This window comes from Schistocerca serialis, chromosome 4 (assembly GCF_023864345.2).
Source record: "Schistocerca serialis cubense isolate TAMUIC-IGC-003099 chromosome 4, iqSchSeri2.2, whole genome shotgun sequence".
Taxonomy (NCBI): domain Eukaryota; kingdom Metazoa; phylum Arthropoda; class Insecta; order Orthoptera; family Acrididae; genus Schistocerca; species Schistocerca serialis.
The window spans coordinates 426,805,534-426,828,860 of NC_064641.1; the positions used below are offsets into that span (position 1 = coordinate 426,805,534).

At 42.9% G+C, this 23,327-nt stretch overlaps 2 non-coding genes across 2 annotated transcripts; both read right to left on the reverse strand.

The window, feature by feature from the left end:
* Window positions 1–247: 247 nt before the first annotated feature.
* On the reverse strand, window positions 248–322 carry Trnas-uga (transfer RNA serine (anticodon UGA)). Its single transcript has one exon. It is a non-coding gene; the product is annotated as a tRNA-Ser (tRNA).
* Window positions 323–1,149: 827 nt separating this feature from the next.
* Window positions 1,150–1,224, reverse strand: Trnas-uga (transfer RNA serine (anticodon UGA)). The gene has a single exon. It is a non-coding gene; the product is annotated as a tRNA-Ser (tRNA).
* Window positions 1,225–23,327: the final 22,103 nt, after the last annotated feature.

Below are 23,327 nucleotides of genomic sequence, written 5' to 3' on the forward strand. Positions count from 1 at the left end.
ACCAACTGAGCTACCGAAGCACGACTCACGTCCGGTACTCACAGCTTTACTTCTGCCAGTACCTCGTCTCCTACCTTCCAAACTTTACAGAAGCTCTCCTGCGAAACATGCAGAACTAGCACTCCTGAAAGAAACGATATTGCGGAGACATGGCTTAGCCACAGCCTGGGGGATGTTTCCAGAATGAGATTTTCACTCTGCAGCGGAGTGTGCGCTGATATGAAACTTCCTGGCAGATTAAAACTGTGTGCCCGACCGAGACTCGAACTCGGGACCTTTGCCTTTCACGGGCAAGTGCTCTACCAACTGAGCTACCGAAGCACGACTCACGTCCGGTACTCACAGCTTTACGACTGCCAGTACCTCGTCTCCTACCTTCCAAACTTTACAGAAGCTCTCCTGCGAAACATGCAGAACTAGCACTCCTGAAAGAAAGGATATTGCGGAGACATGGCTTAGCCACAGCCTGGGGGATGTTTCCAGAATGAGATTTTCACTCTGCAGCGGAGTGTGCGCTGATATGAAACTTCCTGGCAGATTAAAACTGTGTGCCCGACCGAGACTCGAACTCGGGACCCTTGCCTTTCGCGGGCAAGTGCTCTACCAACTTAGCTACCGAAGCACGACTCACGTCCGGTACTCACAGCTTTACTTCTGCCAGTACCTCGTCTCCTACCTTCCAAACTTTACAGAAGCTCTCCTGCGAAACATGCAGAACTAGCACTCCTGAAAGAAACGATATTGCGGATACATGGCTTAGCCACAGCCTGGGGGATGTTTCCAGAATGAGATTTTCACACTGCAGCGGAGTGTGCGCTGATATGAAACTTCCTGGCAGATTAAAACTGTGTGCCCTACCGAGACTCGAACTCGGGACCTTTGCTTTTCGCGGGCAAGTGCTCTACCAACTGAGCTACCGAAGCACGACTCACGTCCGGTACTCACAGCTTTACTTCTGCCAGTACCTCGTCTCCTACCTTCCAAACTTTACAGAAGCTCTCCTGCGAAACATGCAGAACTAGCACTCCTGAAAGAAACGATATTGCGGAGACATGGCTTAGCCACAGCCTGGGGGATGTTTCCAGAATGAGATTTTCACTCTGCAGCGGAGTGTGCGCTGATATGAAACTTCCTGGCAGATTAAAACTGTGTGCCCGACCGAGACTCGAACTCGGGACCTTTGCCTTTCACGGGCAAGTGCTCTACCAACTGAGCTACCGAACCACGACTCACGTCCGGTACTCACAGCTTTACGACTGCCAGTACCTCGTCTCCTACCTTCCAAACTTTACAGAAGCTCTCCTGCGAAACATGCAGAACTAGCACTCCTGAAAGAAAGGATATTGCGGAGACATGGCTTAGCCACAGCCTGGGGGATGTTTCCAGAATGAGATTTTCACTCTGCAGCGGAGTGTGTGCTGATATGAAACTTCCTGGCAGATTAAAACTGTGTGCCCGACCGAGACTCGAACTCGGGACCTTTGCCTTTCGCGGGCAAGTGCTCTACCAACTGAGCTACCGAAGCACGACTCACGTCCGGTACTCACAGCTTTTCTTCTGCCAGTACCTCGTCTCCTACCTTCCAAACTTTACAGAAGCTCTCCTGCGAAACATGCAGAACTAGCACTCCTGAAAGAAACGATATTGCGGAGACATGGCTTAGCCACAGCCTGGGGGATGTTTCCAGAATGAGATTTTCACTCTGCAGCGGAGTGTGCGCTGATATGAAACTTCCTGGCAGATTAAAACTGTGTGCCCGACCGAGACTCGAACTCGGGACCTTTGCCTTTCGCGGGCAAGTGCTCTACCAACTGAGCTACCGAAGCACGACTCACGTCCGGTACTCACAGCTTTACTTCTGCCAGTACCTCATCTCCTACCTTCCAAACTTTACAGAAGCTCTCCTGCGAAACATGCAGAACTAGCACTCCTGAAAGAAAGGATATTGCGGATACATGGCTTAGCCACAGCCTGGGGGATGTTTCCAGAATGAGATTTTCACACTGCAGCGGAGTGTGCGCTGATATGAAACTTCCTGGCAGATTAAAACTGTGTGCCCGACCGAGACTCGAACTCGGGACCTTTGCTTTTCGCGGGCAAGTGCTCTACCAACTGAGCTACCGAAGCACGACTCACGTCCGGTACTCACAGCTTTACTTCTGCCAGTACCTCGTCTCCTACCTTCCAAACTTTACAGAAGCTCTCCTGCGAAACATGCAGAACTAGCACTCCTGAAAGAAACGATATTGCGGAGACATGGCTTAGCCACAGCCTGGGGGATATTTCCAGAATGAGATTTTCACTCTGCAGCGGAGTGTGCGCTGATATGAAACTTCCTGGCAGATTAAAACTGTGTGCCCGACCAAGACTCGAACTCGGGACCTTTGCCTTCCGCGGGCAAGTGCTCTACCAACTGAGCTACCGAAGCACGATTCACGTCCGGTACTCACAGCTTTACGACTGCCAGTACCTCGTCTCCTACCTTCCAAACTTTACAGAAGCTCTCCTGCGAAACATGCAGAACTAGCACTCCTGAAAGAAAGGATATTGCGGAGACATGGCTTAGCCACAGCCTGGGGGATATTTCCAGAATGAGATTTTCACTCTGCAGCGGAGTGTGCGCTGATATGAAACTTCCTGGCAGATTAAAACTGTGTGCCCGACCAAGACTCGAACTCGGGACCTTTGCCTTTCGCGGGCAAGTGCTCTACCAACTGAGCTACCGAAGCACGATTCACGTCCGGTACTCACAGCTTTACGACTGCCAGTACCTCGTCTCCTACCTTCCAAACTTTACAGAAGCTCTCCTGCGAAACATGCAGAACTAGCACTCCTGAAAGAAAGGATATTGCGGAGACATGGCTTAGCCACAGCCTGGGGGATGTTTCCAGAATGAGATTTTCACCCTGCAGCGGAGTGTGCGCTGATATGAAACTTCCTGGCAGATTAAAACTGTGTGCCCGACCGAGACTCGAACTCGGGACCTTTGCCTCTCGCGGGCAAGTGCTCTACCAACTGAGCTACCGAAGCACGACTCACGTCCGGTACTCACAGCTTTACTTCTGCCAGTACCTCGTCTCCTACCTTCCAAACTTTACAGAAGCTCTCCTGCGAAAGATGCAGAACTAGCAATCCTGAAAGAAATGATATTGCGGAGACATGGCTTAGCCACAGCCTGGGGGATGTTTCCAGAATGAGATTTTCACTCTGCAGCGGAGTGTGCGCTGATATGAAACTTCCTGGCAGATTAAAACTGTGTGCCCGAACGAGACTCGAACTCGGGACCTTTGCCTTTCGCGGGCAAGTGCTCTACCAACTGAGCTACCGAAGCACGACTCACGTCCGGTACTCACAGCTTTAATCTGCCAGGAAGTTTCATATCAGCGCACACTCCGCTGCAGATTGAAAATCTCATTCTGGAAACATCCCCCAGGCTGTGGCTAAGCCATGTCTCCGCAATATCCTTTCTTTCAGGAGTGCTAGTTCTGCATGTTTCGCAGGAGAGCTTCTGTAAAGTTTGGAAGGTAGGAGACGAGGTACTGGCAGAAGTAAAGCTGTGAGTACCGGACGTGAGTCGTGCTTCAGTAGCTCAGTTGGTAGAGCACTTTCCCGCGAAAAGCAAAGGTCCCGAGTTCGAGTCTCGGTCGGGCACACAGTTTTAATCTGCCAGGAAGTTTCATATCAGCGCACACTCCGCTGCATAGTGAAAATCTCATTCTGAATAATATGGGATTAATAACAGTTACTACATACATAATTTTCTTTTCAACTACTTGGTAATTTTTTTAGTAGAATAACGTCTTGTGGTGTACCACTTTAATGACATAGATATTATGATGTGAATAGACATTTCCCTTTTCTGTATTGTTGTCTTTAGTGTAATATTTTTTCTGCTTGAGCTTTGTCATGTTTAGGTATGAGTTATAGCATTTGCTGCTGCTGTTTGCCAGGCTTGGTGTTACTGAATATGCCTTTGTATTACTCTGTTAAGTCAGTTTTACTACTGATTTATTTTTCTTGTTTGTTGCACAGTGCTTTATATTAGTTGTAATATTGCAATTGCTTTGCTTATTTAGATTTCCTGCTGCTTGCTTTGCCAATTTGCATCTCTTTGTCATTGCTGCTTGTGTTAATTGTTTTGTGCTGCTGCATGGCCTTGTCCCTTAGTTTAGCATCTGAGCTCCGTAGATTTAAGTTAGCTTAAGATAGGGTAGGATATATAAGAGAACGAGTTGTGATGAATTGGGAGAAATGCATTGAGAAACTACACTCCTGGAAATTTAAATAAGAACACCATGAATTCATTGTCCCAGGAAGGGGAAACTTTATTGACACATTCCTGGGGTCAGATACATCACATGATCACACTGACAGAACCACAGGCACATAGACACAGGCAACAGAGCATGCACAATGTCGGCACTAGTACAGTGTATATCCACCTTTCGCAGCAATGCAGGCTGCTATTCTCCCATGGAGACGATCGTAGAGATGCTGGATGTAGTCCTGTGGAACGGCTTGCCATGCCATTTCCACCTGGCGCCTCAGTTGGACCAGCGTTCGAGCTGGACGTGCAGACCGCGTGAGACGACGCTTCATCCAGTCCCAAACATGCTCAATGGGGGACAAATCCGGAGATCTTGCTGGCCAGGGTAGTTGACTTACACCTTCTAGAGCACGTTGGGTGGCACGGGATACATGCGGACGTGCATTGTCCTGTTGGAACAGCAAGTTCCCTGGCCGGTCTAGGAATGGTAGAACGATGGGTTCGATGACGGTTTGGATGTACCGTGCACTATTCAGTGTCCCCTCGACGATCACCAGTGGTGTACGGCCAGTGTAGGAGATCGCTCCCCACACCATGATGCCGGGTGTTGGCCCTGTGTGCCTCGGTCGTATGCAGTCCTGATTGTGGCGCTCACCTGCACGGATCCAAACACGCATACGACCATCATTGGCACCAAGGCAGAAGCGACTCTCATCGCTGAAGACGACACGTCTCCATTCGTCCCTCCATTCACGCCTGTCGCAATACCACTGGAGGCGGGCTGCACGATGTTGGGGCGTGAGCGGAAGACGGCCTAACGGTGTGCGGGACCGTAGCCCAGCTTCATGGAGACGATTGCGAGTGGTCCTCGCTGATACCCCAGGAGCAACAGTGTCCCTAATTTGCTGGGAAGTGGCGGTGCGGTCCCCTACGGCACTGCGTAGGATCCTACGGTCTTGGCCTGCATCCGTGCGTCGCTGCGGTCCGGTCCCAGGTCGACGGGCACGTGCACCTTCCGCCGACCACTGGCGACAACATCGATGTACTGTGGAGACTTCACGCCCCACGTGTTGAGCAATTCGGCGGTACGTCCACCCGGCCTCCCGCATGCCCACTATACACCCTCGCTCAAAGTCCGTCAACTGCACATACGGTTCACGTCCACGCTGTCGCGGCATGCTACCAGTGTTAAAGACTGCGATGGAGCTCCGTATGCCACGGCAAACTGGCTGACACTGACGGCGGCGGTGCACAAATGCTGCGCAGCTAGCGCCATTCGACGGCCAACACCGCGGTTCCTGGTGTGTCCGCTGTGCCGTGCGTGTGATCATTGCTTGTACAGCCCTTTCGCAGTGTCCGGAGCAAGTATGGTGGGTCTGACACACCGGTGTCAATGTGTTCTTATTTCCATTTCCAGGAGTGTATAAGAAAAAGGTTTGGCCAAAAAAGTATTTTGAAAGAGGATATGAACAAAAAAGTTGTGTTTAGAGACAAAAGGTTTAGGTAGGATTTTCTTGGAAATAAATGATGAGGTAATATAATGGAAAATTAATAATGAGGTAGGAAATATGTGAACATATAAATACAGAAAGCATGCTAGGATAGGATTTTTGTAGTGGAAACAAATGTTGAAATAAGACGAAAGATCTATGGAAAGAAGTTTTGGGTTGGACTGCAGTACCAAAAGTTACACTGAAAACGAACCCTGTCTTTCCTTTTGTATTATTCCGCTATGTGTTTATGTACCCCTGTGTATTTGTCTTTTTCGTGTCTTTATGTGTTTAGCTAATAAGATTTATGTTGTAGAATTTTTCTAAAACTCAGCTACATTCACTGTGATGAGGAATACTGTTATCCTCAAATATAATTTGCGTTAATAATATGTTATTTACTTTGTAAAGATGCTGAGACATTATTTATTCTGTTTTGTTTTAATGCTCATGTGTGAAGTTGATGTTTCAAAAGTTATTCTGATCTTTTATGTATGTACTTATGTCATAATTCTTGTAACACTGATGTACACGTTTATTTCTATTCTTTTGTAAAGCCTGTTTTACTACAAATGTTACCTGTATTGTTATGTTCTTTAATGGTGTATTTTGTACCTTGGTTATTGCATTCTTATGGTATAAAATTGTAATTGACACCAGTTCATCAAATTAAGTAACTTGTATGTTACGTTTCACTGCACACGTTTCTGTTGATCATAGTATATGGACAATATGTGAGAAGTAGGGACTGATAATGTTTGCACGTGTGTTAAGAGTTCAGCAAGGGACTGGTTAACAGCGTTGCTGGTTCTAAGGACAATTAGAAAAAAACTTTGTGAGTGCATAAGTAGTGGTTTAAGAACTTGCTACATTATCTGCAAGACACTTCGGTGGTGATTGTGCACCTGCACAGTTGCAACAGATGTCTGCTGGCAATCTCTACAAGGACTACAGTGGGTCTGCATCTTTGATGGCCCACCAATACCATTATTTCTACAAGGACTACACTGGGTCTACATCTTTGAGGCCCCACCAACAATGTTATTTCTACAAGTACTGCAGTGGGTCTGCACCTCTGGTGGCCCACCAATACTGTAATCTCTACCAGGACTACAGTGTGTCTGCTCTGTGATGATCTATCTACCAATACTCTTGAACTTCGACTGACTCTGCTGTGGGTTGGCTCTGTTGCGGCCCATTACTGTTTGCATGTCAAGAGTCAGCAATGTCTTTCCGTTGGAAGGACAACACTACTTCTTCAAGACAGCATGGAACTCCACTACTTCCGTGTGCATTTCCTTTTACTGCTTAAACTTTGAGAAATACACTGAAAAATTACTGTGATGAATGATCAGGACTGTCTTTATGGAGCGTGAGAAAATTTAAGCTTTTGACCAACATTGTATCAATAAGTGTGTGCATTTGATTACTTTGGTATAGTAATTGTGAAAGTTTTTTAACAAATATGTATTGGCTAGTGCCCAAAACTATTTGTAAAAAATTTTGTGGTGAGCATGGGGGCTATGTAAGTAGGCTGTCTAGGTTTCTTATTGGTAACGCCACGTAGCGCTCTGTATGAAAATCAATGGCTGCGGTGTGTGCAGCCTGTGGCTAGTTTGCATTGTTGTCTGCCATTGTAATGTTGGGCAGTTGGCTGTTAACAGCGCGTAGCGTTGCACAGTTGGAGGTGAGCCGCCAGCAGTGGTGGATGTGGGGAGAGATATGGCGGAATTTTGAGAGCGGACGATCTGGACGTGTCTCATTAAGAAAGAGTAAATTTGTAAGACTGGATGTCATGAACTGATATATATAGTATGACTTTTGAACAATATTAAGGTAAATACATTGTTTGTTCTCTATCAAAATCTTTCTTTTGCTAATTGTGCCTATCAGTAGTTAGTGCCATCAGTAGTTTGAATCTTTTATTTAGCTGGCAGTAGTGGCGCTCGCTGTATTGCGGTAGTTCGAGTAACGAAGATTATTGTGAGGTAAGTGAGTTGTGAAACGTATAAGTTAATGTTAGGCAGGGCCATTGTTTTGTAGGGATTTTTGAAAGTCAGTTTGCGTTGCGCTAAAAATATTGTGTGTTAGCTTAAGCACAGTCATGTATAATTGTTCAAAGGGGACGTTTCAGAACCTCCGCTGGGATCAGCCGCACAGTCTATGACTGCAGCAAACGACTTTAACCTGGCTTGTATTGCGCGCCCAAGTGCTTGAGGTGTGGAACCCCATCTCACAAACTGACATCCTTCACCTGTACAGTACAATGCGCCATCTTTGCATTATTGCACTCAACATTATGGCGTTTACACCGGTGCTTATTGTGCCAGTACTTCACATTTGCTATAGCTTACCTTGCGCTTATATTAACCTGTGATCTTGCATTGTTAGCTCCCTTAAAAATGTGGCCTAGACACATGCTTATCGTAATTTCAGTACTCGGCATTATTTTTTTATGTTGCGATTTTATGTCGCTCTGGATTAAGTATATGTGAACTGTATCTGACAGTGCGTAAGAGGGCTCAGCCTAACCCTGGAAAGACCACAACTGAATTTGTTACACATGTTAGTAACGATGTGGAAAGAAATGTATGTGGGTAAGAGCCACCAGGCTATAATTAGGAAGCAGGTCGTAGCATGAAGCGAAAATGGAGGCGGAGAAGGTGGAAATACAGAGTGCTGAAAGGAAGAGACAGTCACAGATAGGGGGAAGAGGAAATGGGCAAGGGGAGTGGGAAGAGATGTACTGAGACATAAGAGGAGATGGACAGAGAAAGGAACGAGGGGGAGATGTACAGAAAAAGGGGGAAGGAAGAAAAAGGGCTGCGACAGGGTGAGGAATAAATAGGGAGAGAGAGGGGGACGAACAAAAGGACAGGAAGGGGTGCAGAAGGAGGAGAAATGGGAGAGGGGGAAAATGGGAGAGAGGGAAATGTAGTGTGAAGGGAAAGATGAGAATAAGGACGAAAAGAGAAGGGAGGAACAGATGAACAGCTAGAGGACGAGGTGGATAGAGAGGGGGAGGAGGTCATGGATTAGACATGCGAGAACATTGACAGAGAGAGAGAGGCTGTAGTGTTGGTTGCTTCATCGACGGACACGGCGTCGAGATGGGACGCGGGCCGCTGCTGTGTTGGTTGAAGTTGTGGGTCTGTTCCATGCTGCCCTTCCTGGATCGTTGCACGGATGTGTCTGGTGAGGTTCCGATTAGGTTTGTCGGATCCGAGTGGGCCGAAGATCGGCAGTAACCATAGCTATGATTGACATTTCCTGGACCAGTACTGTGACTGTTTAGTTCGGCATTATTCTGGTTGATCGTTCGACGTTCACATGCGGTTTCATAACAGGCTCCTGGTTACTGATCCCGCTTCTGTCTCTAGGCAGGAATGTCGTGTGTGCACTCCCATAGAACTACTAAATTTGTTTCTTTATTTAATATTCAAATCTGAGTATTACTTGCGAAATGCGATCTCAACTTCTTGGTTGGCTTCTGTAAGAGGTCGGATTTCTGGCGTGTACATATAAAGGGTGTTCAAAAAAAAGTGTCGATTACTTCGAGACGTGGTAGCAGACATCGAAGCAAGAAAAGCATGTATACTTTCTGAGACATCTCCAATAAACATAGGACGAGAAATGCATACTTTCTGCCATAAACATTTGTTTACTGGAGATGTTCAACGTGGCCTCCATTCATGACTGTTCTCCCCTCCACCCTCCGGCGTAAGACATGATGCACTGTATGAAGTACTTCCGGTTGTTGTTATTGTACCTGTTGGCATGCACTGAAGACACGACCCTATACTGTCTGCACGTCGTTGATTAGCGTGGCGTAGACCAGTTCCTTCAAGTGTCCCCATAACCAAAAGTCGAAGGGATTGAAGATTGTGGAACGAGCAGGGCACATTGTAGACCAACCTCACCCCCACTCGCCACCCCCCTCCCTCCCAGACTAATCCAGTGGTACTGAAAAGTCTGTGTCAGATTTTCGCGCTCATTGTGACGAAGGAGTGCTAGTGTGCCATCATGCATGAACCACGCTTGTTTTCGTCGCTGCAATGGCACAGCCTCCAGCAAGGTAGGCAATACATTGATAAGTAATTGTAGATAATACGCCCCAGTTAACCTATTTAGTAGCACATAAGGCCCTATTAATCTATTGAAAAACGATGTTGATGTCCTCTTTCCTAAATTTCTTTGGGACTTACTTCTGCCCACACATACTGGTTATGAAAATTCATAACACTATCTCTTGTGAAACCTGCCTAATCGATAAATAAAATCTTGGGTAGCTTTTGATGTTGGTCACCAAATCATACCAATATTTTTTAAATGAACACATCCAACGTTTGACTGTTTTATTACGTATTTAAGCTTGACGACATTTTAAGGTCATGCAATATATATTAAAGACATAAAATCGGTTACCTGGAAATGGCATAAGAGGCCAAAACCTGTGTTGTACTTAAATAAACAACAAAATAGTCAAATGGCGGCGTGTTCCTTTAAAAAAATATCTTGGATGTGAAGCGTGGATCTGTGGCACACTTCTACGACAGCCATTGACAGAACCGCCGTCTGCCATGATGATCCTGTGCCCTCAGGGCATTAAGGCGCTGTAGATGACAAGGGCATAGCAATTGTTCAAGAAGTACCCCTCAAACAAGAGAGTGATACACGCGTTCTGCTGCTGCGAAACGCAGCACACTATTGCCAGGGATTTCTTCCACCGAACGTAGCACACGGTCCTCCACGTCAGGTTTGCGGAGTGTGCGAAGCTTTCCACTGTCAGTCGTCCGAGGTGCAAGGGTGCGTGTGTCCTTCAGACGCTGGAAAAGTCTGCCGAACAGCTTATCAGAGGGCACTCTGCGCTTTGGATATTTCTCAGCTTAGAGGGCTACGTCCACTTGCTAAACCATAGCGGAATATCATGTCCGCCCTTTCAGTTGTCGAGTAGTAGGTTCCCATCGCTAACAGGTGTTGGAAGAGAAAAAAATCTAAATGTATTACACCATTTGTACGTACAGACAGCGCAATAGCAGTAAAGACATAAGTGAATCCGCCTTTGGAAGACGATAAAACCCCATCATACGTACGCAGGTTGACACTACTGTACAATAAGGCACACGAACAAGACGAAAATAAACGTAGCTTACTACACGACTCGAACCACATATCTCACAGCACACCACATAATGGTAGGCAGACTGCTGTGAGTAAGAAATCATAATACGCTGCCCACACATTTAACGGAGTGCCAGTGCAACTACTCTGCTAGTGGCCCAACCAAACATTGGGCAGCCTTTCCTATAAACGCGCGTTTATCTCGGAAAGTATGGATTTCCTGATCCATGTTTATTGAAAGAATTTTCCTTGTTACGATGAGTACTATCACCTCTCAAAGCGATTGATGTCCTTTTTTGAACAACCCGTGTAAAGTGAGTTCATTTCTTGTACCACACCCTGCACTATTCCTGGAATGCACAGGTTCATTTGCTGTATTATTGGGTGCTTATACTACCAATTTTGACTATTTTTTATTGTTTGTTAGGGTGGGATCTCTTTATCTTAATTACTAAGTCTCTCTCAGTGGGGACTTTATTTTGCGTTTTTACTACTAACTCATACATGGCCGTAATGTTATTCAGAAGGTTATCTTCCACTTGCCGTTAATGAGGGATTCGTTAGTCGACCGAACGCGTTTGCTTGGGGTCTCGTGGTCGGCTACGTGTGGCGGTTACTTGTTCTCCCTTCGATTACTTGTTTACCCCTCGATCCCATGGCGTGAGTTAGTATGATTTGTGTTTGGCAGTCGACTTCCTGGTCAGCAACTGCATTTGTAAATGTGGTTAGCTTTTGATCGCCTTACAAGTTTCATTGATTTGACTTCGTTAACTCACTACAAAATTATTTGCTAATTCTCTTGTTGCTGTAATTTCGACTGACGTGCGTCGGCATTCATCTACATCTACGCGATTACTCTGCCATTCACAATAAAGTGCCTGGCAGAAGGTTCAACGAACCTCCTTCACTGAACCATCTTCTCTCTACCGTTCCACTCTCAAACGGTGCGCGGGAAAAACGAGGCCTTAAAATTTTCTGTGCGACCCCCGATTTTTCTTATTTTATCGCGATGATCATTTCATCCTGTGTAAGTGGGTGCCAATGGAATACTTTCGCAATCGGAGGAGAAAACTGGTGATTGGAATTTCATGACAAGATCCTGTCGCAGCGAAAATCGTCTTTGCTTTCATTATTGCCACCCCAATTTACGTATTACGTCTGTGGCACTATCTCCCCTATTTAGCGATAGTACAAAACGAGCCACCCTTCATTGAACTTATTCGATGTTATTCGTCAGCCTATAACGACATGTTTACCTAATCTGCGAACGTCGACCGCGTGCGGCTGTTTCTTCTTGGATCGTCTCTTCAGTCGGAAGTTGTGTTACGTCGCCTTCGAAAAACTGATGAATTACTGTGCCGATAAACATCTTATGTTATTTGATTTTCAAACAGCTGAACAAAACTGAACGTACTCAGATATTCACTAAAATGACACATAATATTTTTAGCGCAACGCAATCTGACTTTCAGTAATCACTACAAAAGAATGGCCCTGACTAACAATAACCTATACCTTTCATGAATTCTTACTTCACCAAAATCTTCGTTACTCGAACTACTGCAATACAGTGAGCGCCAATACTGCCAGCTAAATAAAAGATTCTAACTACTGAAGGCACTAACTACTGACAGGCAAAGTTAGCAAATGGAAGATTTTGATAGAGAACAAACAATATATTTACCTTAATAGTGTTCAAAAGTCATAATATATATATCAGTTCATGATATCCAATATTACAAATTTACTGTCTCTGATGGACACACGTCCAGATCATCCGCTCTTAAAACTCCGCCATCTCTCTCCCCACATCCACCACTGCTGGCGGCTCACCTCCAACTACGCAACGCTACGCGCTGTTAACATCCAGCTGCCCAACACTACAATAGCAAACAACCATGCAAACCAGCCACAGACTACACACAGCACAGACAGTGATGTTCATACAGAGCGCTACGTGGCGTTACCAACAAAAAAACCTAAACAGCCGACTTACAGTTGCATTGCAGAGGAGGGTAAATGCCTATTCAAAATATAATTATTTTTCGATAGCTCAACATGAATTGGCTAAGGACCGTAGTTTATCATGCATTTACCAGTAGAATATGGTGCGGAGAAAATATTTCGCCGCATGCAACTTCCGTCCGATTTCGACGAAAGAATTAGTGTCTCTGAAATCTCTATTTGGCAGAAACATAAAGCAAATTAAACAACTTCATGAAGGAGTGAGACATAGATTCTATACCAAATAAATAGTCCATACATCAGTTCCATTTAACTCTGAATTTATGGCAATTAATAGATGAACTTACACTGCAATGAAGGATTTAACATGGATGCCTTTTTGACAGACAGTTCTCTTCTCGTAACGAAAATAATTCCTTTGATGTTTTCACATACACGTAGCACAATAAATCTACTGCTATGCAGTATTACACTTTTAGTATTGCACTTATAGTTTACACTAAAATAATATAATTTTTAACAATAATAATACGGCGGCAAGATATGCGCGTCCGACACAAGTTACATGAGACAAGAGAAAATGAGGAACTCAGTAACTGTTCATCGAGAATATCTCGTACATCAAAAGAATGTGTAACAGTGTTCCTCTTCTGTCCGTTTTTCGCACCGCGGTTTTCAAAGTCAGTAACTCACTGCATGTCGACAGCGCTTCGACAATAATCACATTACGTCACAGGACGTTCACCTTTCACATTCTCGCTACATTATTTGCTAACTTTAGCCGTTGCTGAGCGACTGCTCGATTAGTGAATGATTAGATGATAAGGCAATCACATAATATTACGTTGCCTTCCATGAGAATCTTCGAGATCTAGGAGATTACCAAGATTCACATGTCGCCGTTAACATTATGGGACTGAGTACTTTACAGATTTACATTGATCAAACGCAGTATTCCTGTCATTTGATTATTCGGATTAGACAAATATGGTGATCTCTCATTCATAGACAAAGACAATTCTTAAGGTAAAGATAGACAAAAAAATTCAAAAACTAAGACAGTAAATCCACAAAGTTTACAAGGGGGATTACACATTATGCTCATTAAAGTCTTTTTTTCTTATTTTACAGAGTTCATAACGACCATCTTTGTGGCCTTAAGTTATTGTCCAGAGCTCATAGGCTCTTTGCTCCTGAAAGAAAAGACATAAACATTCATCTTTTTATACACACATAATTCTCACAGATGGAATTACTCACACGTCTTCATTTTTATACACATATAATTCTCACACATGGAATTTCTCACACGTGTCCATTTTCCATTGCTCAGTAGTTGTCATGATTTTTACGCTTTTATTGTTTGTGTATTTGACAGGTAAGTTAAAATATGATTCTTCTCCAGGTGAAGCTTATCCCTTGAGAAGTTGGATCGTTACTTTGCGTTCTCCGAGTAGAAAACTTTTCATCAGCTCTGGTCGGCGAGTCTCGCTCGCACGTTAGGTACACACGTTGCATGTAACAAAAAATATACATACCCATTTGTCTAAGAACTAAGCTTAAATCTAATTTTAGGACTTGGGATTCATAGGAATTTGACTTTGTCACTATTCGCGTGTGGTTTGGCTGTTCGCATTTCATTCACGGGATATAACATTAGCATTGTATGTCATATGTTGTGAACTCATATAAGAATCTTTTATTTTGGGAGCGGCTTTCATGGAAAGTCCGTTTCGTCGAACTGCAGCGGGAGTGCTGTGCTGGTACATCACTTTAAATTTAACGCGTTTGTTGCGTCGATGGACGTTGGCACAGGCTGACTGTTACAGCTGAATCGCAACTCGAGGCGATCACTAGCCCTCACGCGGTATTTCAGCTTTTCCGCGCACAGTTCAGTGAACACGTTGTGTCTATGGTGTTGTGGTATTTTGTGGCTTGCTGAGCTGGTGCGGAGGGACGAGCATTACCAGGGACTGAGACTCCATTGAAACCATCCCTGCCTCCACGTTTTTCCAGCCGAACTATCTCGGTCCGTCGGCCTATCTGCACGTTTAACACTTTTTATCTTCATCGTGAATGAAAATATCAATTACTTACAGCAACGACGCATTGCTTTGTGTCTGTGGTAGACTTCCACAGCATTTTAAGCCTTCACTTGTACACTACTATTCAAGAAAATATTCAAATTCCTTATCGCGATTTCGGTTTGCGCCTCGGATTGACTAAAAGGAAAAATAAAGACATTTCAAAACTAGCTTTTCCCGATTTCGTTCACGCGGTTCCTTTTGAAAATCGTATTCCAAACCAGCCTTCCACGTCCACCGCATTTCTCAATCTGTGACGTCAAGTCTCAAAATGGCTCTGAGCACTATGGGACTTAACATCTTAGGTCATCAGTCCCCTAGAACTTAGAACTACTTAAACCTAACTAACCTAAGGACATCACACAACACCCAGCCATCACGAGGCAGAGAAAATCCCTGACCCCGCCGGGAATCGAACCCGGGAACCCGGGCGTGACGTCAAGTCTACGGGACGGGTTTAGGAGGGTTAGGATATTTACACAAATTCAGAAGAAAGACATAGATATAATAGAACATAAAGAAGAAATCTAGCAAACAACTCCTCGTTCCTTATGACTTAGAAATTAATTTTCCTTTGCGCCGTACGTCTGCGTACGCGCTGCAATAAAGAACTAGCTGCTTTGTTTTGCCGGCGGTTTCATTGTCATTTTATTCTCGCGTTGACGCCTGCTTGCGCTACACTGCATTGACCTCTATATATGACCTTAAGTCATCATTGCTTTGGCCTTGTCACTTACGCTCGTATACTTGATATTTATTTCACTTATGGCTTTGAATGTATCTGACCTGCGTATTGCAATTACAATTCATGCTACTTTGTTTATCTAGCTGAAGGATAGCGCTTTCGTGGTCATGTTGGTACTTACTAGTAACTCACATGCTTCGTAAACATCACGTTATTTTAATGCAGAGATGAACCTGTTCCAGATTCCTATGTACATTAGAACTAAATCATTTAGAGATAGGTGACTTAGAAACTAGTTACTTGTTTTCCTTTTTAGTGGGATCAGGAACCAATAATTGTCAAGCGACCCTGGTCCTTGACGAAAATAAATTTCGTTTCTCGATCATCGCTCCTTGAACTTAAAAAATATTTCTTACGTACTATGTTTTATTTTCACTTCTTTACTATTTCATATCGCAGAAGCCGGCTTGTTAGGCACATCTTTCGCTTTATATTTCATTTTTCTCTCTTAAATATTATCTCCTTAAAACTAAATCTTAAAACTAGAGTTCTTAGTGTTGATCACTTTCTTTGTTAAACAAGAATTTTTTGTCTGTACTTAAATTATGGCTCAAGATAAGAAATTTTAAATTCTCTGTTGTATAGCAAGATAGACTCACTGTCGTGTAATTTATTCTAAGCAATTTTGTAACGAAATCAGATTAGTTGTCACTTAGTAACTAGCGGCTAACCTTCTCTTGGCATTATAAAGCGTTCTTTTTGACTTATTCTGTAGCATGACACTTTTTAAGATGAGAGTGGTCGTATAACCCTCTTATCTTTCCATTTGCGGGATCAGAAATCAGATAAAAACCTGTGTGCGGTATACGAAGGATCTCTCAAGGTCCCTCAAAAAGACTTTGCCATTTTCGATTTTTGCGTATGAGCAAAGATGGTTTAAAGTTTGTTTTTAACAAGACCTTTTCGCCTACTTTATAAGTTAACACGTTATTAATATGTTTGTCATACGCCTTCTTGCGTAAATTGGCTTGGGTGGTCAACGTTGTTAGAGCTTGTCTTATTCTGGCGTCTAAACTAGCGCTAGTGTTGTTACACATAGAAACTGAACTGACCCACTCATTTTTCTCTTCGTCAGAAGACATCAACTCACTCGGAGTGAAACCAGTAGACAGGTGTGGTAGATTATTCACAATTTCCTCGAAAGGTGACACAAATGTCAACCCAGCGAGTCTGCTGAGGTGGTATATCCGTACGAATAAAACGATTAAACTCCATCAACACCCGCTCAGTCGGGTTCGACTGCGGTCTAATCTTGGAGATAAGGATTTGCCTAATTTGATGACTAGGAAGGAAAAGTCTCCATCTTTTGCAGACAAAGTTAGACCCATTGTCTGAGAGAATTGATTCGGGTTTTCCGAATCTAGGAAAGTAGTCACGTTCTAAACGATTGATGATTAGTTGAGTGTGTGCAGATCTCATAGCGTACAATCTCAAATGTTTGGTAAACAGGTCAATGACCTCGTGGGAGGGGTCCTGCCAAATTTATGCCTAGGGTTTGTCTAGGTTTCTCTGTGATAATAGAATTCAAAGGCAGTATATTCGAAAGATTAAAACGTTTTTGCCTTTTGACAAATGATACAGTGTTTCAAGAGTTTGTGAATTTTGCTTTGGGGGTTAGGGATGTGGCAGTACTTTGCTATTTGACGCTTTCACTTTTCTGGACCAAAGGGTCCCACGAAATACGTGTATACCAGAGTAAAGTGTTCTACATATTCCTGCGGAATGCATACTAGCCAATTTTCTGATGACAATGATGTTCGGTGGAAAAGAACTTGATTGTGCAACTTGTAATATTTGCACATGCGTTGCGGAGGATTAGTTTCGAGGACCTGTTTCACACCTCTCCATTTTGAATCAGTTTTCTGCAATTGGACAATCTGGTTACAAAGATCAAGAAAATATTTCCGATGTACAGGATCCTTCATCAAAAGAATTTTATAATTTGACATTTGTTCCAAAAGTTCAGTACTGTCCGAAGAGCCTTCAGGCATGCGAGATAGAGCATCCGCAATAATGTTATCTTTGTCTATTATATAGATTATTTAGAAGTAATATTCCTGTAAGAAAAGACACCACCTCGTTAAGCAAGGATGTAAGAGTTTACACGTCAGAAGAACACTGAGAGCCTGATGATCAGATCAGACTTTGATTTTCTTGTCATTGATGTAGTAGTTGAACCTCTTGAAAGCCCAAACTACTGCAAGAGCTTCCAATTCGGTAACAGAATAGGATCGTTCAGTTTCTGTAAGAACCCTAAGAGGAAAACTAATTACTCTGATGTCTGGTTTTCCATTGGCTTCATGGATTTGGAACAGACATGCGCCTAACCCCTAAAAACTTGCGTCAGAAGACACACAAAATTTCTTTTCCGTATCTGGATGATAAAGAATGTTGCTATTTAACAAAGCTTCTTTGATATAGAGGAATGCCTTTTGGCAGTCGTCAGTCCAATTCCACTGGGTATTTTTCTTTAACAATTTCAATAAATCAGGGTTGTTCATTACTTACTTTGGTAAAAATCTTCTGAAGAATGAAGCGAGTGCAAGATAACCTTTAGGTTGTCGTTTTGAAGATGGGATAGAAAAATTTTTAACTGCACTTAGCTTCGCCGGATCAGGACGGATTCCGTCAGATGAAATGACATGTCCTAAGAATTTGATTTCGGCTCGGCCAAAGTGTGACGTTCGCAATTTGGCAGTGACACCGTATTCTAGGAATCGCTGAAACACTTTCTGTATTAGTTCAACGTGACCTTCCCAGGTTTTAGTGGCAATTGAAAGACCATCAACGTAGAGAGTGACTTCATCAATAAAATCTGGACCAAGAACATGATCTAGGGCAGAGATGAATACTCCAGAACTAACATTCATTCCAAAAGGCATGGCCTGAAATTGATAGTATCTGCTGGCGAAGATAACTGCCGTATACTTTGGTGAATTAGGAGTTAGTCTCACTTGCCAAAATGACATTTACAAATCTATGCTATTCAAATATTTAATTCCATAAAATCTCTGCAGGTGTTCTTCAATTGCTTCGGGTCTCGTTCGTACTGGCATAATAATTTTACTTATGTTTCGTGCGTCAAGTACGAGTCGTACGGTGTTATCCTGTTTCAAAATCGTCAACAAGGGGCTACTATATGGCGAATTAGAATATTCTATGACTTTCCAGTTCATCATTTTCTTAATTTCATTACGAACTGCTTCCCTTCTAGCATACGGTATGGGATATGTCGTGCGACAGAAAGTTTAGTGCGGAACCACTTCCAGAGTATATTCATAGCCTTTTATAATACCAGGTCGCTTTGATAACACGTTGATAAAGTGTGACAACAAATTGAATAATTCCTGTCGCTGTTGATTCTGCAGTCTTGCTGGTTATTTCCTGCTGAGAGAGTAAGTCACTGACTGTTATTGTATCATTAAATGTATCACAGTTACCATAGAACTAATTGAAATTGTAATCTAATGCTATTACAAGTGGCAAAGTTTTTTACTCTTTCTTTCACTAACTCCAGTGGAACTTCTGTCTGCTGTACTAAAAGTGCGCAAATGTCTATATAAAGATCTATTCGGGCTCCATATCGTCGTAGAAAATCCATTCCCAAGAGACATGGCACTGACAAACTCTTGGCAACGACGAAAATACACTTGATGGTATTGATTGAATCTCCAGTGGTACCCAAGCTTGTATACTGACCTTTTGTGTCTGGGAGCCGATGGCTCCTGTTATTGAACATCCTTGGACGGGTTATGTTGTAATTTTAATTAATGTACTAATTTGCTTATAGAAACATAAGGACATAGCATTAATATTTGCACCTGTATCTAGGATTACAGTCGTCAAAATTCCGGCTATAGGAAGTTTTGTCATAGCTTGCACTTGGTCATCTATCGGTTCATCACCGTCAGTCGTTTCTTTCTCTCGTAATAATTCTTGTCTCATGTCAATCCCGTCATTGTATCTCAGTACAAGTACGTCATGGTTAGTCTCTCCGTCGAAGTGGTCGCCCTCTTTCGGTCTCACAGCATCACTTAGGGAGCTTTCTGATGCTGAACTTAGTTTTCCTGTTTGTGTGGTTTTGATTGGCCTTCATCATTAGAATGTTCGACCAATCTGACATTATGAGAACACTGAGGAAAAAAATTACTGTTATGCACAAACCTTGTGTCAAAATGTTGTTGCGTTTGTTCTGGTGTCCAATACGTGTCACTGCCTTCCGCGTTTGCGAAAAATACAGGGGGATTGTACTGCCTTCGCGAGGTCTGATGATTTTTATTACTATTATCATTTCCGGAATTGTTACGGTGAAATCGACCTTCACACTGTGGCTTGCCGTTAAACTGTGTGTTTCAGTACATTCCCTGCGCTTGATTTTTACTAGGCGCGGAGTTGTGTTGGTAGGAGTGGGTGTTATCAGCAGTTTGTTGCTGCCCGTAATCTGAGTGTTGGCCGCGCGAGTACGGTGCATTGCATTGCGATCCGCTGTGCTGTTGCCAACCTTTTTGACTGAAACCATTTCCAAACTTCTGCTTGTACGGTTGATTGCCGTACTGGTTACCAGTCGTGTTATACACGGGATTGAATCGGTTGTGTTGATTATGTCTATTCCTTTTGTACGGATACCCACTGCTTTTATTTCCGTTTTGCCAATCGTTACAATTTTTGTAACCGTTCCCTGGCTTTCCATAGCCGTTACTCTCATAACGTTGTGGCCAAGAATTGTGCGGAGTATCCCGTGGTTTGTTAGTTCTCATGTCCTCATAGATCAGGTCTACGGAATCTAATATGGACAGAAAGGCATCTGGATCATCATCTGGGATGGCTATCAGCTTTTCACGAATCGATATGGGTAATTTAGACTTGAGAATCATAATTACATCTTTGCTATTAATAGGGGTATCCCAATACCAGATTCTGCCAACATATTTTTCGAAGTACTTTCTAAGGCTACTATTCCTGGGGTAAAATTGTTTTGCATTATAGACTTCTTTACGAAGACACTTCTGAACACCTTCGCTCCAAAATTTGCTGAGGAAACAGTGCTCAATCTTCTCATACGTTCGACACTCATCAACCATTTCGGTTCCCCACATTGCCGCTTCGCCACCTATATATCCGGTAACAAATTGGATACACTGTCTATCAGTCCACGAATTTGGAAAATGCCAGAGAATCCACGAAAAAAAACATTTGGGTGGATCTTCCGTTTTTCCGGGTTAAAGGTTTGAAAACTTGATGCTTTAACATGCTTTCTTCCTTTACCATTTGTACTACTGAGTCAGATTCTTGGTTTCGGTGACTAACTCGGATATGTGGTGGTGACATGTGTTCATTAGATACAACAGGTATTCGGAATTGCCGAAATAATTCATCATCTTCCGCTGAGGCCAAAGAGTTAGGATAATTCGTTCTCTGAATTCGGGAACTACCACTCACTTGTGCCGTCAGGTTATTTAGTTGTTCCGTTACCTCTTGCTTCCAATTTGGTAATTATTGCTGAAAGGTACTCCTAATGCTACCGAGTTCAGACATTATGGTATCTCCAGAGCTTGCAGGAGCTGACAAGACACCAAGAGTGTTTGCTTTCACAGTCTCTACTAGGTCTTTGTTAATTTTATTTTCGACAAATTTGTCCTTTCCAGCAATCCAGTTCTCATACTTTTCTCTAAATTCTCTCTCATGAGTATCTAGCCTCTCCTTTACTTTCGTTTCAGTTTCCAGAGTCAAATTTGACATTCCCTCGGTTAGTTTTTCTACCTGCGTAGTTACTCTGTCTAATCTGTGGTTAACTGCTGTTACGGTGGAGTCAAGATTCTTGGTTGCGTTTCGGATGTCAGCTGTCTCGCTTGGCATGGTAGCTAAAGTGTCATTCAGTACGAAAATTGTTGCACTTCGAGTTTGAGAAACAGCATCCTTAACATGCTTTGCTACTTCTTTGGCTACGTTTTCTCTAACAGTTTTTATTTGTTCGCTTACCGTAGAAAGTTTATCTTCAAGCGAGGCTGCATTTGTCTATTTTCCTCTTTCATTTGATGATTTTCATCTTTCAAATCATTTTTAATGGGATTCACCATTTGGCGATTTTCCTCTTTGAACTGGCGATTTCCGTCCTGCATCATTTGACTTATTTGACTCAGTAGCACTACCCCTGAATTGCTTTCACCTGCCTCCATTGTAACCGGTATATGGCTACGAGTACTAGTGGCAGAAACTATGCTGGCATTGTCTAGTTCAGTACCGGTAACATTATGGTGTAAGGCACCAAAGTCCATAAGATATCCCACTTCACTTTCTACAATTGTTTCGATTGGTGTCTCAGCCCTACTAATTATCCTGCGGGACCGTAAGCGACGCGACACTTCACTCGTCTCATTCTGTTCATTTGAATCTAGTGATGACACTTTATCGTCTGCCATAGCTCACTTATTTACAAACAGTAAGTCAATGAAGTTCGTTTGAGCTATGGCCGTCAGCTGTCGACAGAGGTGTAATTTATCGGTTGCGAGTCGGTTGTCAGTGCTACGTCACAAGATCGGTATGTCGGGAGTTGCACGTCATGAGAACAAGACACTATTCTGGACCGTAAAGAAAGTATGGCTGCACACTGGTAAAAATAAATGAAAACTAAGGCTGGTCAGCTCCGTAAACAGGCAGCGGACATTTAAAAACAAGTGATATGCTATACATAACAATGGAATTTAAACAATACTTAAAGAAATTACCAATCTACTAAAATCAATCTACTGAATTCAAAGAAAATTTTTTCTGCAATTACTAAAGATCGTTACAAATTTATTAATGTCGGCTGAAATTAATGAAGCTTGGCTACGGCTAACGAAATTTTAACTTACGTTGCTGATGACTGCCTTGGGCGTTGCAACTAGATTTTCGAACGAATTCTGTTAAAAAATAAATAAATAAATAAATCTCTCTTCCATAATTTTCTCTGAATATCTCGTTTCTTTCGCTCAATGGAAATTTTATTGAATGGTGTTTGGTGCCATGTAACAAATAAAAAGCACAAGATTAGCTACAATTCCTTATGAATATTTCCACAATGCCTATCTTATATAAATTTGTATTCCTTTGAGTTCCTTTTTTTCTTCTTTTTTTAATTCGGGTCCCTGTTATAAATGTCCCCGTTCGTAGTCGCTAATTATAACAATATGTTTACTTTTGTGCTGTAACATATAGCTATAATTAACGGTGGAAATATATTTGCGAACGGCGACCGTGTGCGGCTGTTTCTTGTTGGATCGTCTGATCAGTTGGAAGTTGCATTGCAGAGGAGTGTAAATGCCTATTAAAAGTATAATTATTTTTTGATAGCTCAACTTGAATTTTCTATGGGACCGTAGATTATAGTGCATTTACCAGTAGAATATGGCGAGGAGAAAATATTTCGCCGCATGCAACTTCCGTCCGATTTCGACGAAAGAATACGTGACTCCGAACTCTCTATCTGGCAGAAACACAAAGAAAATTAAATAACTTCATGAAGGAGTGAGACATAGATTCTATACTAAATAAATAGTCCATACACCATTAGTAGGTGAACTTACACTACAATAAAGAATTTAACACGGATGCCGTTTTGGCTGGCACTTCTCTTCTCGTAATGAAAATAATTCCTTTGACGTTTTCACATATAC